The sequence below is a fragment of the Trichosurus vulpecula genome, chromosome 9 (genome assembly GCF_011100635.1).
Source record: "Trichosurus vulpecula isolate mTriVul1 chromosome 9, mTriVul1.pri, whole genome shotgun sequence".
NCBI classification, from domain to species: Eukaryota; Metazoa; Chordata; class Mammalia; order Diprotodontia; family Phalangeridae; genus Trichosurus; species Trichosurus vulpecula.
Genome location: NC_050581.1, coordinates 51,882,507 through 51,900,425, shown reverse-complemented (window position 1 = coordinate 51,900,425; position 17,919 = coordinate 51,882,507).

Here is a 17,919-nt window from a genome sequence, read left to right as displayed (position 1 = left end):
TTTTTCAAAAAGCACTTCAGAAAATTAACCAACACATTAACCAAGTCTGACAGCATATGTGGTTCCATACCCATAGTCCCTGACTTGTGCAAAAAAAAAAAACTAGGAGTGACATTTTTTTCATCCAGGGCCAAGCTTGGTCATTATAATTACAAACCACTCAATTTTGCTCCATAGCCATTCTCTCCACTTACATTACTATAGTCATGGTGACCAAGCAAGCTGCATACAATAGAGATTCAAGTTTTCACATATCCCCTTTTTCTGTTCTACTTTGTACGTGGAAATATTTTCATTCACTAAATTTAGAATTTTTTTTAAAAGTCTTGAGTTTTAATGTGATCAAAAAATTAATCACCTGGCAGCCAAACTGGGAATGAGCTACAAAGGACTTAACTAGGCTTAATTTGCTATGAAACCCAGTCTGTTGCTAGGCCTTTCTAGTTTGATTGGACCAGCCAAAACTTGCACACCACTGGCAAAGATTTCTAGCACCCAGGCTTGCCCCAAGGCTACAATAAGGCATCACAGGAGGACTTCAGCAGAACATTTTAAGATATTTTGCTGGAAAATACAGGGGGCAAAAACAGCCCCCTGAGAGTCAGGCCTGGCCAGAATTGCAATGTTTTCATCATAGAGAAAATGAAGCTTGATTCAGTGAAAATATCCTGAAAAACACAAGCAGCTTTTAGAACACTGGTCACAAAGTACCTCAAGACAGCCAAATCATGAAAGGAATAAAAGAAGAAAAACATAGGAAGCTGACAACAGAGAAGCAATTCGATAAGGGTATCAACTTAAAAGCTCTGCCACAATTGTATTACCCAAACTTCTCACCAGAGAATCAAAACACTATTCCACGGGGAGGGAAGAGAGAGAAATGTTAGGCACTAACCAAAAGCACCAGCAAGAGAAGACAGTTTATCTAATTTTTTTAGCAGCTAACTGGGATTAGTCATTTACTACCAGGTAGGACAAAAGTGAGGAAGGGAGCATTTTCTTGCATGTGTCACACAAGGAATAACAGCTCTCATTCCATCTCTCCCCCCTTACTTAGGAAAAGTCTCCTGGATATTGGGTCATAAATACAAATTGTGATTTTAAAATGCAATTACAGAGAGTCAAATACAATCAATAGAAAATTATATGTACAATTGAGTTGCTGAAGCATAAAGTGCTCCAAATTCACCTCCAGCCAACACTAGCCAAATTTGTGTTCTCTTTCTTTTCCCCCCTCCATTTTGTCCCTTCTGGAGGTGAGGAAGAAAGAGAGGTGTAAAGATAATAATTCCTCCTCCTAGAAAAGTCAAGCTGTTCCACATCCTCACCCAATTCCCACAACTCCCCATCTCCCATAATAAAGCATTAGAGTATTAGAATTAGAAGGACCTCTAGAGACTGCTAGTCTGAGGTTCATAGAATTTCAAAGCAGAATTAAGAGTTGGAAGAGACCACAGAGCTTGTCTAGTGTAACTCCCTCTTTTTTTCAGATAAGGAAACTGAGGCCCAAAGAGGTTACATAACTTGCCCAAGAAGCTGTTTTAGTTCAACCCCCTCATTTTTTTCAGAAGGAAAACTGAGGCCCAGAAGAGCAAAATGATTTGCCCAAGGCTACATAAGCAAGACAATGACAGACCTGGACTAGAACCCAAGTCTCCTGACCAAGACATATACCTTTAGAGCTGAAAGAGTACTTGGTCCAAGAGCTGAAAGGGATCTTAGTCCTTTAGTAGGATTCTGGTCCCTCTCACTTTTAATTTGTATACAAATTTGCCTGCTATCTACGTACTATCTTTCCTAGCATCAAAAACCACATTTTCAAATGACAAAAGCTTTATATATGTCATTGATAAAAATGTTAATCAGCATAGGGCCAACAATAATAACACTTTAAAGCTGGCAGAGCACTTCATATGCTATCTCATTTTATCCTGTTACCCTGGGAAGTAGATACGATTATTTTTCCCATTTCACAGATGACAAAACTGAGATAGACAGAGATGAAGTAACTTACCTAAGGTTACATAGCAAGTAAGTGTCTGAAGCCATATATTAGCTCAGGTGTTCTTGCCTGCAGGTCTATTGTTCTATCCACCTCACCACCTAGCCGCCTCCAAGTTGGCCCTGAACAATTAATGGCTATTCCATTAGTCTAGCCATTCAACCAAGTCTGAATCCATCTAGTTGAGATATCATCTAGCCTATGACTGCCCATATTTTCTGTAAGAATAGCATGAGATACTTTTTTCAAATGCTTTGTAAAAATCTAGTTAAATTATTTTCTAAAGTGATTTACCAGTTTAGAAACCCTGTCAGTTGACAAAGTCATAATCAGACTATTCATCCCAATTGTTGTTCTGGGAAGGATTCAGGCCACAGAAAAACATGAAAGTCACCAAAAAAAATTAAAAGAGGAGCTTGTGGAAGCCTTGGCCTAGTGACAAGCTGAAATTTAGTTTCTTGGGGTAAGGGATAGGGGTGGGGGTAATAAGAAGTATGGCTAATTAAGTAACTAACTATTCTAACCAAACTTCTAAAATTCTGCTTTATTTGATAGATGACCCTTATATTTTGGGCATCTGTTTTCCATGTTTTCAGGTATGACTCAAAAAGGACATGACTGTACTTATTATCTCATTGATATAGGGAAACATAAGGTAAGGAAACTCCCTCAACCAATGTAATTTGTTCTCTGCATCTTATAATCTTAGAGTCTAATCTTAGACACCAAGAAGAAGTTCAGTGACTTACCCAGGGTCACACAGGTAGTATATGTCAGAGGCCCAACTTCAACTTAGATCCTTCTGATTCAAATGTCAGCTCTCTATTGGTATTATACCATGCTGTCTCTAACATGACTAAAAGGACTATCATAGGTAATAGTCCTCTTTCTACTGTAAGGGCAGATATCTGCCCTTTCTAACTCCCATTTATGTTTACCTACTCTCCCCTATTGAATGTAAGCTCCTGAAAACCATCTTGTTTTCTTGTATTAGTATCCCCACCCTTTAGCACAGCATGTGGAACATATGAAGTGTTTAACAATTGCTTCATCTTTCCATTTATCTACGTATCTGTCTTTGTTTACTAATAATAGTTCACATTTCTACTGTAAATTCTTTGCAGTGCCGCTAAAAAGGAATGAAAATATCACTATCTCCATTTTACAGGTGAGGAGACTAAGATGGGGGGGAGATAATGAGTTTAATTTTGGACATGTTGAGATTAAGATGTCTATTGGACATCTAGTTCAAGATGTTAAGCAGTTGGAGTTGCGAGACTGAAGGTTAGCAAAAAGGTTAGGACTGGTTAAGTAAATTTGAGAACCATCAGCACAGAAATGATCATTAAATCCATGGGGGCTGAGATTACCTAGTGAAATACTATAGAGGGAGAAAAGGAGAGAGCACTAGACACAATCTGGTGGGACACCCATGGTTAGCCGGCATAACCTGGATGAAGATCCAACAGAGGAGACTATGGAGTGTTCAGATAGATAAGAAGGGAACTAGAAGAAAGCAGTATCCCCAAAATCTCCAGTTAAGAGAGTAGCAAGGAGAAGAAAATGATCAATAGTGTCAAAGACTACAGACAGGTCACAAAGGATGAGGATTGAGAAAAAGACCATTGGATTTGGTGGTGAAGAAACCATCAGTAGCTTTGTAGGGAGCAGTTTTGGTTCAGAAACCACAGTGTAGAAAGTTGAAAAAATGAGAAGAGAGGAAGCAAGGTGTAAGTGGCTTTCTCAAGAAGTTTAGCCACAAAATGCAGAAAAGATATGGGATGATAGTAGTGGGGATAAACAGATTAAATAAAGGTTTTTTGAGGATGGAGGAAAAATGGGCATGTTTGTAGAAAGTAAGGAAGCAGCCAGTGGACAGAGAGAGATTGAAGATAAGTGAGAAAGCAGGAATGATAGAAGGGACAATCTGCTGAAGGAGACAGGACGGAAGGGTATCATTTGTACATGTAGAGGGGTGTTTCAACAATCTGGCTAGCAGCACTGTGGGGGTATAAAACCAACAACAACCAGCTCACAGAATGCTGCAAGCCCAGGTTCTTTTGATCTGCTTTACTAAGGAAAGCAACGTCAAGGGGTTAACAATCTTACTTTAATCCAGCATACAGCCATCATTCACTTAGTTCAGGGGAAAAAAGCCAGCACCCTGAACTTCAGAGCAAATACAAACAAATTACAAACATACATTTGTAAGCAGACCAAATACAATTCACAGTTACCAACATCTGAGTTCAGCCGGGAGCTCGACAACGGCTGGCTCAGAGTCACAAGTGACTACTGCTGCAGCTCAGAGCTCCAAAAAAAGAAAGCCAACCCCTGGTTTTGTACATTTGTTCAGGGTCAAAGGTGAGTCACACATGCAACTCACCCACGTGACCTAAAATCATCACAAAAATGTGACTTAAACCCACATGGTCTAAAAGCCTCTGATGTCACAAAGATGTCACTCAAACCCATTTTGATTGCCAATACAAGGGGTTGCCTTGGCAAGGAGAAGTGCTGCCTCATCATATGGAATGGGATGAAAAAGGAAATAGTTTCAGAAGATATCTGGGTGATATGAGTTAAAGAGGAGGGAGAAGAGGGAGCTCTTGGCAAATGATCTCAATTTTTTCTATAAAATGTGAAGCACGGTACTCAGCTGGGAAGGTGGGGGAGGTTTGAGGAAGGACAAAAGATTTGGAAGAGCTGCTGTGGTAAGTGGGATAGTGTGTGGCAAATGTGTTAAGTGACATAGGGAGCTAAAGAAAGATTGCCTTGCTTCAGTAAGAGCCCAGTTGAGATCATGTAACAAATTTGTAGCAATCTAATCAGCACAGTTTTGTGATTTTCTCCACCTTTGTTCAGCAATACATGTATAAGAGCAAAGGCAGTAGATGATAATGAGTTATCCAAGGCTGAATCTTAGCAGGGCACAATCTGTGACATGATAATGGGGCAAAGGGCTCAAGAAAAAGGGACAGTATAAAGTGGAACTAGTTCACCAAGAGGTCAAGATGTGGGTAATGGCCTAGGGAAGAACTGAGGGGTCAAGGTATTGGAGGTCATGGTATAAACAAAAAGCAGGGTTTGATATTGGAAGGCAGAGGCAGAGATGGAAATCCAATAGATTGTGATTAGTGATTGTGGCAGAATGATTAATTGAGGCACAGTGTCCACCCGGACAGAGGGAATGAAAGCACAATTCAATTGCAAAACCCGGAAGCATTTATTGAGTACGGTACATGTGCACGTGGGGAACAGTAAACCTGGTCTGGCTTCTCTGAAGATTGGGTTTTAGTGAGTGGTTTATATGGTTTTACAAGAAAAGGAAGCAGGAGATTAAAAGGAATGCAGAATACTCAGAACTTAGATATTTGTGCAAGCTCTGTCCAGGTTCACCCAGTGGACATTGCAAAGGATCAATGGTATATCAAATCGGAGCAACATTCATTCCTCCTCCTGATTGGCTGATCTCGATTCCCAGGTTATTTCAGCCTCTCCTGGATGATAAGGGACCTCAAGCAAATCAAGGTGATTAGTAAACTCAATTTTCACTCCATTTCCATATTAAATAAAGAAACTTCAGAGAACATGAACATGAAGGTAATGCATTTATGAGTGATAGGAAAATAAAATATATTACTATCTATGTGGCTGAGGTAGGATGGAGGAGTAAGTCGTGGAAAATGAGTGAATTCAAGAACTGGGATGTTAGGGTATTTGAGAGGCAGTCAATATGTATGCTGAAATCTCCTAGTATGATGGCAGGAGTTGAGGAAGAGAGAAAGATTGTGAGCCAATTACTGAATTCATGGGAGAAGAAAGGGAAATGTTCTGGAGGCCTGTAGACAAAATCTGCCAGGATTTTGATTGGGTATATGTGGTATATGCATATATATGAACCTCAAAGAAGAGGTTACTAAGTGATGATGGCAAGGAAAGAAATTAGAAGTAACAATAGGGAACAAATAGTACTCTAAATCTATGAGTTGTGGGTTGTGAGGAATGAGTCTAAGTACAGCCATTGCTGGAAGGTATAGACAAAGAAGCTGTCATAAAGATGGAACCATATCTCAGTGAAAGCCAGAAGATGGAAGGGGTGAGAAAGAAAAAGATTTAAGATGAAAGCAAGCTTGTTGCCTATAGAGCAGGCATTCCAGAGGGCACAGTGAAAGAGGTGGGTAGGGATTTTGAGGGGGTGGGTTCATGGGAATGGGAATAGGGAATCAGGCAATAAGGGGTAGGGAGTGGGTTTTGGATAATGGCCAAAAGCATTTAGTCAGAATCAGTAGGTTCAGAATCACTGGGATAGGGAAGGTATAACTAGGGGAGAATTTGTTAATGATTAAGTTCACAAAAAATTGTGATTTTCAAGTTAATAATATTATGATCCATGTAGGGTGGGAGGGAAAGGAGGAGTCATTTCAGAACCATGGACAGCTCAGGTGAGAGATTAAGAATTTGGAGCAGAGGGATTGGTGATATTTTCCTTCCCCAATGCAAGATACCATGCTAGAAACTTGCATCTTTCCTCCAGAGAACGGAGGTCAGAAAGAAGACTCCAGAGGGTGTAGCAAAGAGCTTTCCCTCTTCTGACTCCTAGCACCGGGCAGCAGAGTAGGATTCACTGAAGAGAGAAAAGCTCTTGAGGTCAGACTGGGGTACACATCTAACTTTTAATTTCAAAAATGACCTTTGGAAAGACAGATGGCATGAATAGTCAACTCAATGATCTCCTTACTGTAATTTCCTACAGTCTTGTATCATAATGAACATCATGCTACTCATTCATTTTCCTTTTGTTGTAGGCCGATCTTGTCATTATCTCTGTTAGCAAGATCAGTGTGCACTTTGCTTCACTGATGCCTGGTACGTATCCTGGAAAAGAAAGAAAATGAGTGACTAACTTTGATATACTTTACTCCTCTCATCAATTCAAAGTTCAAAGACAGCTCCAAAAGACTCATGATGCAAAAAGCTATGCACATCCAGAGAAAGAATTGTGGAATCTGAATGCAGATGGAGGCAAACTACTTGCTCTCTTTTTTTCCTTCTTTTTTGGTTTCATTTCTCCTTTCTCATGATTCATTCCATTGGTTGTAATTCTTCTTTACAACTGGATTATTATGTAAATAATTTCAATGTGAAGGTCTATTGAGAACCTACATTGGGTTACATACCATCTTGAGGAGGGGAGGGGAGGGAGGGAGAGAAAATTTGGAACATCAAAACTTGTGGAACTGAGTTTTGTAAACTAAAAATAAAAAAGAAATTTATTTTAAAATTTTTTTGTAAAGGAAGATGGGTGAAAAGAACATTAGTCTTGGAGGTAGAAGACCTGGTGCTGACACTTACAGTGTGACTCTGGGCAGATCACTCACCTGCGCTGAGCTTCATTTTCTTATCTGTAATATGTGAGTAATAATGCTTGGAACACAGTTTCATAGGGTTGTTGTGAAGAAGGCATTTTTCGAACCTGAAAGTTTGTAAATGTGAGAAGAGCATAAGCTTGAGGAAAGAGATTATAACGCTCTTGTCTGTACATCCCTTGAACTTAGAGCAGGGCCTGGTAGTGGAATCTTAATAAGTGATTGCTAAAGAATAGTTAGACTGATTTCAAACTTTCAATTATGTCATGCTCCCCAGGAAGTAAGGCACACTTACCTTCATATAGCATGCTTTCCAATTTGCTATGGCTCAGACATGATTACCCAAAATGAAGATATGAAAAATGATGCCACATCTTTCCATTTGAGGTCATAAAAAATTTTAAGCCTGTTGGATGAAGGCGGACCCAAGGGGACCCCATCTTCAAACCACATGTAATTTGATATTGAAATTTTAACCTGAAATCACTAGTGTCAAGCACATTCAACCACATACATAGTTCTTCTTCGTACATTTCACTGCCAAGTCCCCTAAAAGATTTTTCAATTTGATTCAACAAACGCTGAACATCTACTATAATGGTGGTTCTATTGTAATTTATGTTTGACAAAACAGTTTTTATGCATTATCACATTCAATCTTCACCAAAACTCTGTAGGGAAGGTACAACAGGTATTATAATATCCATTTTGTAGTTGAGGAAACTGAGGCTCAAAAAAGTTAAATGACTTGTCCATGGCCACATAGCTGATAAAGAAGCAGGATCCAAACCTTCCTTCAAGTGCTAGATCTTTTTTTTTCTTTCTACCATGCTGCCTCTTTGTCATATGCAAGGCACTGGACTAGGCACTTAAAGGTAAACAATCATGAACAGTCATGTTTGCCTTCAGGAACATACAAGTTAGTAGATGAGATAATATCTGGACATGATAATAATAATAGCTAGCATTTACATAATGCTTTAAGAATCGAAAAGTGTTTTACAAATATTAACTCTTTTGGTCGTCACAACAATCCTGCGGATAGGTGCTATTTACCCTGATTTTTACAAATGAGGAAATAGAAGTGAAGTGACTTGCCCAAGATCATACAGTTAGTAAGCATGTGAGCTCAAATTTAAACTCAGGCTTTCCTGACTCCAAGTCCTGAATTCTATCCAATGGGCCACTAACTGCCCATAATGCAATTATAGTACAAGGAATGAATGAATCCATCAACAAACATGTATTAAGCTGGTTGTGTCCTGGCTGATGGGGATACAAATACAAAAGCAAGACAGTCTCTGCCTTCGAGGAACTTACAGGTTAGTGAAGGAAAGAAGATCTAAAAACTCGGTTTTAATACAAGGAATAAGTTAATCAATCAACTGAAATTTTTGAAACACCTACTATGTTCTAGACACTGTGCTAGGCACTGGAGGTACACATACAACAATGTACCAAATCCTACTCTAAAGTAGCTTCCACTATGTCAAAAGAAAGAACATAGAAGTACTCATAGCAAATTGCTATGAAAACTCAGAGGAAAAGAGAAAGTCACAGAATTGGAGAACCTTAGAGATAATCTGGTCCAAAAGAGAAACTGAGGCCCGGAAAAGGAAGATAACTTTCCCGATTTTACATAATTGGTGAGTGACAGGACAGGGGCTGGAGCAAAGGTCCCCTGAATTCTAACCTTAGTATGCTTTCCACTGTACCACAGCCATCCTTAGAGAAGGCTTCAATTATAAAACAAACCTTTAGCAGACAGATAGTGTCTGTTTCTACTTATCTAAACTGTACCTTTTGAAGACACCCTCTATACTTTTAAACTCCACCTTCCTACAGAGTGCTACTATATATTTGTACAATTTAAGGTTATCTGGATAATCATTTTGTGTGGACTGACTCTTTAAGGACCAATAAATACCAAGCACAGATGTCTACCATTTCTTCCCTTTCTTTATGAGCCAAGACCACAGCCAAGACTGACTTACCATTTTATTTTCCAAATGCAGATACAGTGCTAAACTTCAGGCTTTCTCAAATGCTGGGCTTGCTTGTACTGCCTTTTTGTAGGTGACCTCTAACATTCAGCTGCATTTGCAGCTTCAAGATGTATAGTTAGTTAAGCAGTTGAACATTCTTTTGTTCTCTTTCCTTGAATCCTTCCCACCTTGTCCTTCTGTTGCTCATCCCTCTCCAAACCATAACACTGGGTTACTACCACTAACTGCCTACTCTGCTTCTACACACATGCTGCCAAGTACTGGTAAGGGAAGTTCTGACTGGGTCCACTACCAATCCGGGCTGTGTAATCTTGACCGGGAACTCCCTGTTGCATCTTTTATGTGTCCCTGATTGACTCTCCATCCCATTCCCAAACCTTTCCTTTACTTCTCAAAGAACCTATGCCACCTGCTACCCACTCATTCTCCACAGAGAACCTCAGTTCATACTTCACTGAAAAAAGGCCACCTCTCACTTCTCACCATTCCCAATTCCTTACCTCAATACAACTCTCTATATATCACCTCCTACTTTCCTTTGTTCCTATAATAAAAATTATAATGTACAAATATTTACACATCACTTTAAGGTTTGCAAAGTGCTTTATAAATATTATCTCATGATCTTCACAACCACCCTGGGTGGTAGGTGCTATTGTATGGATTCAGTGAATTTCCCAGCTAGTTAAGTGTCAGGTGTCAGAGGCTGGATTTGAACTCAGGTCTTCCTGATTCCAGGTCTAGTAGCTCTATTCACTGTGCCACCAGAGCTACAGGTGAAGCTCTGGTACCTGCCCAGACCACCTGAAATGACATCTCTCCACATGGAGGATACTAAGAATCGGCATCTTGGAGAATTGTGATAATGTGTAAGGGAAGTATCTCAGAGAGACTAGAGCACGACTAGACATTCTGTAACTGGATCTATCTGTCTGGCCTCTTGGTTTGGGAGGAGTATTTTTATATTAATTGGGTAGCCAGAATGGTCTTTGTCTTCAAAAAAGTCCTCTCAGCTTCAGCTACTTTGCTACTCATCACCTAATTGTCTTCACATGCACTCTGGTGGGGTGATGGTATCCAGGGGAGAAACCATGCAGTAAATGCAAGGACTGAAGGGCCTTCCCTCCTAAAGCTATTATCATTCAGTCGTTTTTCAGTTGTATCTGATTCTCTGTAACCCCATTTGGGGTTTTCTTGGCAAAGATATTGGAATGGTTTGCCATTTCCTTTTCCAGCTCATTTTATAGATGAGGAACTAAGGTAAACAGAGTTAAATGACTTGCCCAGGGTCACTCAGCTAGTAAGTGTCTGAAGCCAGGTTTGAACTCATTCTTCCTGACTCCAGGCCTGGCACTATCCACTGCACCACCTGGCTTCCATCTAAGGCTATATGGCCCACAAAAACCAGAGCCTTCATTTGTTCTTTTCCTTCTAGCTACAGGAAATGGAGTCTCAGACCTAGGGAAGTTCAAAGGCCAGAAGATCAAGCCTTGGGAACCCAGAGTCAGAATCTAGGCCAGGTTCATGATGCCCCAAAGGCAAAGGAGTAATCTGGACTCCAGCCCGGGGGGAAGGATTCATCCAGAGATTATGCCACATTTGGACATGAACTTGGTGGGACCAATACTACGTAAGAACTGAGCTACTATATTTTGAGTCTGATCTTTCCAATCTTCCTCCATTCCCTCACAACCAAGGTGATATAGGGTGGATGCCCTAAAGTGTTGGGGAAAATGTTGGCCGTTTGGGAGGAATGTTACTTTTTTCTCTTGTTTGTTGCTTATTTTTGCCTTTGCTATATCTGTGAAGTAATCTGGGATCCCTCTATGACCCTCCTAGATTTTCTCTGTAGAGCTGCCTTGCCTTACTCAGAGTCAGGTGGGCAGTCTGCCCTCAGGAGTCTCCTCCTCCAATCCTACCCACATATTCCAGCTGGCTATAACTCTATCAAAGAAAAATCGGCCCTATGCAAAACACTCCTAGATCTACATATCTAGCCCTACTCTTTGACCTGAATTCTAGTCTGGTATCACCACCTGCCTATTAAACATCTCCAACCATATGTACTGTAGCCATCTCAAACTCAACATGTCCAGCTGCCATCTAAGAACCATAGGACCTTTCCATTAGACTTAAGCTAAATCTACTATGTGTTGTCCCCCTCTTTTATAATACAAGCTTCTTGAGAACAAGAACCGTCTTGCTTTTCTATTTGTATTTCCAGTTAGCACAGTAAGCATGTAATAAGCACTTAATAATTTTTCATTCAGTCATTCATTACAAAACAGAACTCATTTCCCCACTTTTCTTCTTAACTTTCCTATTTCTGTTAAAGGCACATCCATTTATCTATACATAACTTCAGTTGTCTTCAAGCTCCTCTCTCCCCAGTCCTCAGCAATCTAATCAGTGGCCAAGTCTAGTTATTTCAACTATCCCAATATCACATCTCTTTTATCCACTCATGTGCCCACCACCCTAGACCAGACCCTCATCACCTCTTACCTGGGATACTACAATGGCCTCCTAATAGGTTTCCCAACATCCATCCTTTCCAATCTCTAATTCACCCAACACACAGCAGCCAAAGTGGTATTTCTGAAGCACAGATCCGACCAGGTCACTTCCCAGCTCAAGAAGCTCCAATGGCTTCCTCTTGCACCTGCAGTTAACATACAAACTCCTCTGTTTGGCTTTTAATGCACTCCACAATCTGGCTCCAGCATATGTCTCCAGGCTTTTTACACTCTACTTTCTTTCATGCACACATGAAGCATACTTCAACCAAACTAGTCTGGTAGCTGCTCCCTATGTAGGGCAGCATCTTCAGCTCCATGCCTGTCCCAGGCCGTCCTCCGTGTCTAAAATGTCCTCCATGTCTTCTCACCTCTGCCCCTTAAAATCCCCAGTTTTCTTCAAAGCTTGTTCAAGTACCAACTCTAATAGGAACCCTATCATGGTCCCATCAGCTGCTAGAGTCCTCAATCTGGAAATTACTCTGTATCTTTTCCTAATTTTTTTGGTCCTGATCAATGATGTCGTTAGTATAAAGAATTCTCTGGTAATGAAACTCCCCTTACAAATGCAGATTGGCAATTCTTCTGCAACTTTTAGTCTTATAGAGTGAGTTCATCCATACATGTAATAAAAATTTCTATGTGCATGTTGTTTCCACACACATGTTGGAATATAAACTCCTTGAGGGCAGGAACTGTTTTGTTTTTGTCTTTCTATCCCAGCTTAGTGACATGGCTAACACATAATGAGAAGAAAGAAATGGAGGAGTGGATTTAATTTCCCCCATTTTATAAATGAGAAAACCAAGTTTCCACAGTCATACACCAGGATTTAATTCTGTGTTTGCAGAGTTGACATCATTAAACTACACAATACTGTTTTATAGATGAGATTGTATTTTTACAAAAGCCTTTTCATTATTCATTAATTTCAAGTCTATTGGGCTCAAGTCCCAGATTAATCTACTTTATACCAAATCCCACTCTGTAGCAAATAGTTATAGCAAGGTACATAAAACTTGGAAAAGTGAGGGGAAATCTCCCCCTAACATTTAATCATTGCCCAGATAGGTGTTTTGGTAGGATTGGTATCATGCAAAGAAGCCTGGACTTGGCAGAAGTAGACCTAGTTTTGAATACTTGAACTGATGACCTCACTTAACTGCAATGAAGACCAAATGTCATAATAGAGATAAAAGTACTTTTCCAAGTTACAGAGCATATATAAAGGCAAAGAATTCATGAGGCCATACATTTAGAGCTATCAGAGATCTTAGAAGTCATGTAATTCAATTCTCTCATAGAATTTGAGAACTGGAAGGTACCTCAGTGACAATCTAGCCCAACCCAAAAAGAATCCCCATTATAAACATTCCAGACAAGTGGTCACCTGGCCTCTCCTTGAAGACCTCCAGTGAAGAGAAATCTACCCTCCCAGGCCATCCTTTCCCTTTTGCACAGTTCTAATGGCTAGCAAGTTTCTCATGACATTGAGCCTTAATTCCACCTCCTTGCTTTTGTTTATGCCTCATGGGACCAAAAAGAACACACTTAATCACTCTTCTATTGACAGCCCTTCAAATACATGAATACAACTTCTCGCCCTCCCCCTATTTTCTTCCGACTTCTCTAGACCCTTCAACATCCTGGTTGCCTTTCTGGATACTCTCTGATTTGTTAATGTCCTTCTTAAATTATGGTGCCCAAAGCTGACTACAATGCACTAGATGTGGTCAATGCACAGAGGAGACAGCAGGGTACAATAGGAATGCAGTACTGTGTAGTGGAATAAGACCCTGCTCCAGAACTAAGACACCTAGGTTATGGCACAACCTCTACTGCTCACTAGCTATGTGACTTTGGGCAAGTCACCATAGTACTTTGGGTCTTAGTTTTCTTGTCCTTATAATGACAAGCTGAACAGAATTATTTCTGTTTCCTTCCTGCTCCAAAACTCTATCAGCCTCTCTGATTCTCAGTTTCCTCATCTGTAAAATGGGGATAGCATTTGTACTATCTTACAAGATTTGAGCAAACTGACCCAGAGAGCTAACATGACATGCTGACGGTCATATGTAGAGTAAGTTTCAGGAGTCAAACCAAGGTCCTCTGAATCCAAATCTACTATATCATGCTGCGCTTCTATTATTTTAATTAAGTCTTCTGGCTGTTCCTCCTACAGGACGTTCTATCTCTCAACTCTATGACTTTTTATTAGCTATTCACCTTCTGCAGGAGACCTTATTTGATTTCTTTTCTACCAGTGCCTTTCCTCTGAGATTACTTTCCTTGAATACTATGTTTATTGTTGCAATTGAAATTAAGGTAAACTGAGGCACAGTTCCATGCATTATCAATTTATTAGTAGAGCATGAATCTACTATCTAAGTCGATCAGTGGCTACCTCAGTAATGGCCAAAGACCCCAAGTGAGGGATGACAAGGTACTTTATAGCAATTAACAAGATGGAAAGAGGATTCTGGGAAGTAGGTCAGAAAACTTTCGGCTCTCCAAACTTCCTCCACAAAAAAAAAGACAGAACCTTGACTCAGAGAAGCAGAAATAAACATGAGGTACAGCAGTTGTCCTCCTAAGACAATCTGAGATGACCCCAGGAAAGACTTGACCTCTAAGGTGGAGGTTAGGCCTAAGTGAAGTACAAACCCCCCAGGCCAACTTTGCAGAATGAACAAATAACCGTGGGAGCAGCTGGGTTGCAAGGAAGGCTTAGAAACTTTCATTTTGTAGTGTGGGGGTCTGATGGCTGAGTAGGAGAAGACTGAAGGACTTTCCACTGTCAAAGGACATTAAGCACAGCTCTGCTGACCAGATATGTCCCAGGCTATGGCTGCAGGGTGTAGGAGCTAGCACACTCCTGGTGAGTGCAGTAGCGAGGGACAGCAACCTTGTTGGCTGTGGGCGCTTGCAGGACAGCAGAATCCTTGGTTTCAGTTCCAGGGCAGAGAGGACAGTCACCAAGGGAAATACAGGGAGCAAGATCATTTGCACTACAATGTGACTGGGGGCTCTAGCAGTGGCTTAGGAGTGGAGAGGAGAGCCTGAGGTTGGGCCCTGAGACAGACCTCAGAAAATAACAGTAAGAAAGACCTGAGACTTAAGGCATCATTTTCCTTACCTTGCGTAATGCCAATTATGGCAGCACACCTGAAGACTGCTACTGTGAATAATTTCAAGGGTCTAATCATGTAGTATAATGAACTATTTATTCAGCAATAAACCAAAGCATTGTTCAATAAAGCATAGCATAATATTCATAACAACATCCTTAAGCAAAACATATCATCTAATATAGATATATAGATATAGATATATATCATATCACTCAGTATGTCACATGGCACATAGCATGTATCATTGTACTCAGTAGCATTCCCCAAAATACTTGTTCACACAGCAGGGGGTCCCAAATTAGGGTCTTCTTTAGCACAACATATCCTAGGTCACAGTAAGAACAATCTCCTCAATCATTACCAAGCACCCAAGTAAAGTCCTCTTTCATCTTGACTCAAGGTTGACTTCCAAGTTCCATGGATCTTCCTCTGTAGGCGGACCGCTCCCTACTCTCCTGCGGATTCTCAGGTAGGTGGCTCTCCACTGCTGTACCAGGTCTCAGCTCATGGGGACTGATCTACTCCAAGGTCCTGCCTGACAACAGGCTCCAGGGGTTCCTGCCCAAAGCTTCTATTTCTGGGAAAATGAAGCTTACTTAACAGAGCAGCAACAAACACCGCCAACACCACCATCTCAATTCACTTCCAATGTCCAGAGGCTCTATGTTAACAGCTCAGTTCACTTTAACAGCTTTCAAAAGGGGCTTAAACTAAGCCTCTTTCTTGTGAGCAGGTCTCTGCCCTACAGTTCCACTCACCTTCAAAGTTTGCAGGCTTCTTCAGCAAGTCTCTGCCATCAAAAGTCTTCTCTTCACTCTCAAAGGTCACCTCTGCACTCTCAGAGGTCTCTTCACTCTCAGAGGTCTTCTCTCTGCTCTTGCCAGATCTTTTAAATTTCCTCTCAGCTGAATGCTCACAGCTCATTCTTCTTCTTCATCTCTTCTCTTCATTCTTCTCAATGCTGGCAGCTCTATCGATGCTGGCTCTCTCTCTGTCTCTCTACTTTCTCACACTCTGGGCTCCCATTATATACAGTTCTAGCCAGCATCTGATTGGCTAGAACTCAAGTCTCTGATTGGCTAGGATTCATGCACATCTGATTGGCTAGAACTTGGGGCACATAAAAGTCTTTGATTGACTAAAACTCATGCACCCCTGATTGCCCAGAACTCAATGCACATTCAATCCAGCAAAAATCTCACTTTGCTTGCCATTATACCTTGTACCTGCGAACACAACTTGATTATACTAATAACTGCTAAAAACAAAATAAAATAAAAAATAAATAAATAAAAATGAGTAAGTAAAGGAGAAAGAACCCAACCATAGATAGCTACTATGGGGATAGAGAAGATCTGGTTTCACATCCAGAGAAAGATAACGGGACTAAAAAAGCCACTCCTTTTTCAATGAGAAACGTCAACTGGTCCCAAACACAAAAGGAGCTCTTAGAAGAACTTAAAAAGGACTTTAAAATCAAATAAGAAAGACTGAGGAAAAATTAGGAAAAAACAAGAGCAATCCAAAAAAATCAAGAAAATTATGAAAAGAAAGTCAACCAACTTGAAATAAAGAATCAAAAACTTAAAGATGAAAATAATTCCTTGAAGACTAGAATTGGGCAAGGGGAAGCCAATGATATTCTAAGATACCTAGAAATCATAAAACAAAATCAAAAGAATGAAAAAATAGAAGAGAAAATGAAACATCTCATCAGAAAAACAACTAATCTAGAGAACAGATGGAGGAGAAGTAATATAAGAATAGACTACCTGAAAATTACAATTAAAAAAAAGAATCTTGAAACAATATTACAAGAACTATCAAGAAAATTGTCCTGAAGGTCTAGAAGAAGATGGCAAAGCAGAAATAGAAGGAAAAAACCCACCAATCATCACCTGAAAGAAATCCCAGGAGGAAAATGTACAGAAATATCAAAGCTCCCAGATTAAGGAGAAAAGATTGGAAGCAACAAGAAAATAAAAAACAATTTAAATATCATGGAGCTACAATAAGGATTACACAAGACCTAGCAGCTACTACATTGAAGGACTGTGGGTCTTGGAATACTATATTCTGCAGAGCAAAAGAGCTGGGGTTACAACCAAGGGTAATTTACCCAGCAAAGTTAAGTATAATACTGAATGAAAAAAAAATGGACATTTAATGAACTGAAAGACTTTCAGGTTTTTATAACAAAGCCCCCAGAACTTAAGGGAAAATTCAGCATATAACAACAAGGAGAAATATAAGGTAAACATTAAAGACCAATGATAAGAGACTCCATGAGGTCAGAATGTTCATTTTGTATATATGAAAATACTAGCAGTACTCTTATGATTGTCATCATTATTTCAGTAGTTTGAAAGAGAGGCTTTGGCTGAACTGAGTATGATGGGGTGAGTCTAAAAAAAATAAAACTGTGTAGGGAGAGATAAAAAAGGGGTAATTATACAAATGAGGCATTAAAGGAAAAATTGATACAGAAGAAGCTGGTGGGGGGAGGATGGGTAGTGCTGGAACTTTACTCTCATCAGGAATAGGTTGAAGAGGGAAATGTGTGTGTGTGTGTGTGTGTGTGTGTGTGTGTGTGTGTGTGTGTATAAAAGTCTTCTAAATTCAGAAAGAAATAAGAGGGCAAGGAGATAGGGTGGGGGGAGAGGATAAGAGAGGAACTTTTAGAGGGATGGGTAGGTTAAGGAATAGGAGGGAAAGGTAGTGGGTAGAAGTAAAGCAGAGGAGTGAGGACAGCACAAATAGGGTGAGAAGGATAGTGAGGAAAAATAGGAAGGAGGAAAATATACAGCAAGTAATTATAGCTTATAATGTGAATGGAATGAATTTACCTATAAAACAGAAATGGACAGCTGATTAAATATCTGAATTCAGCAATAT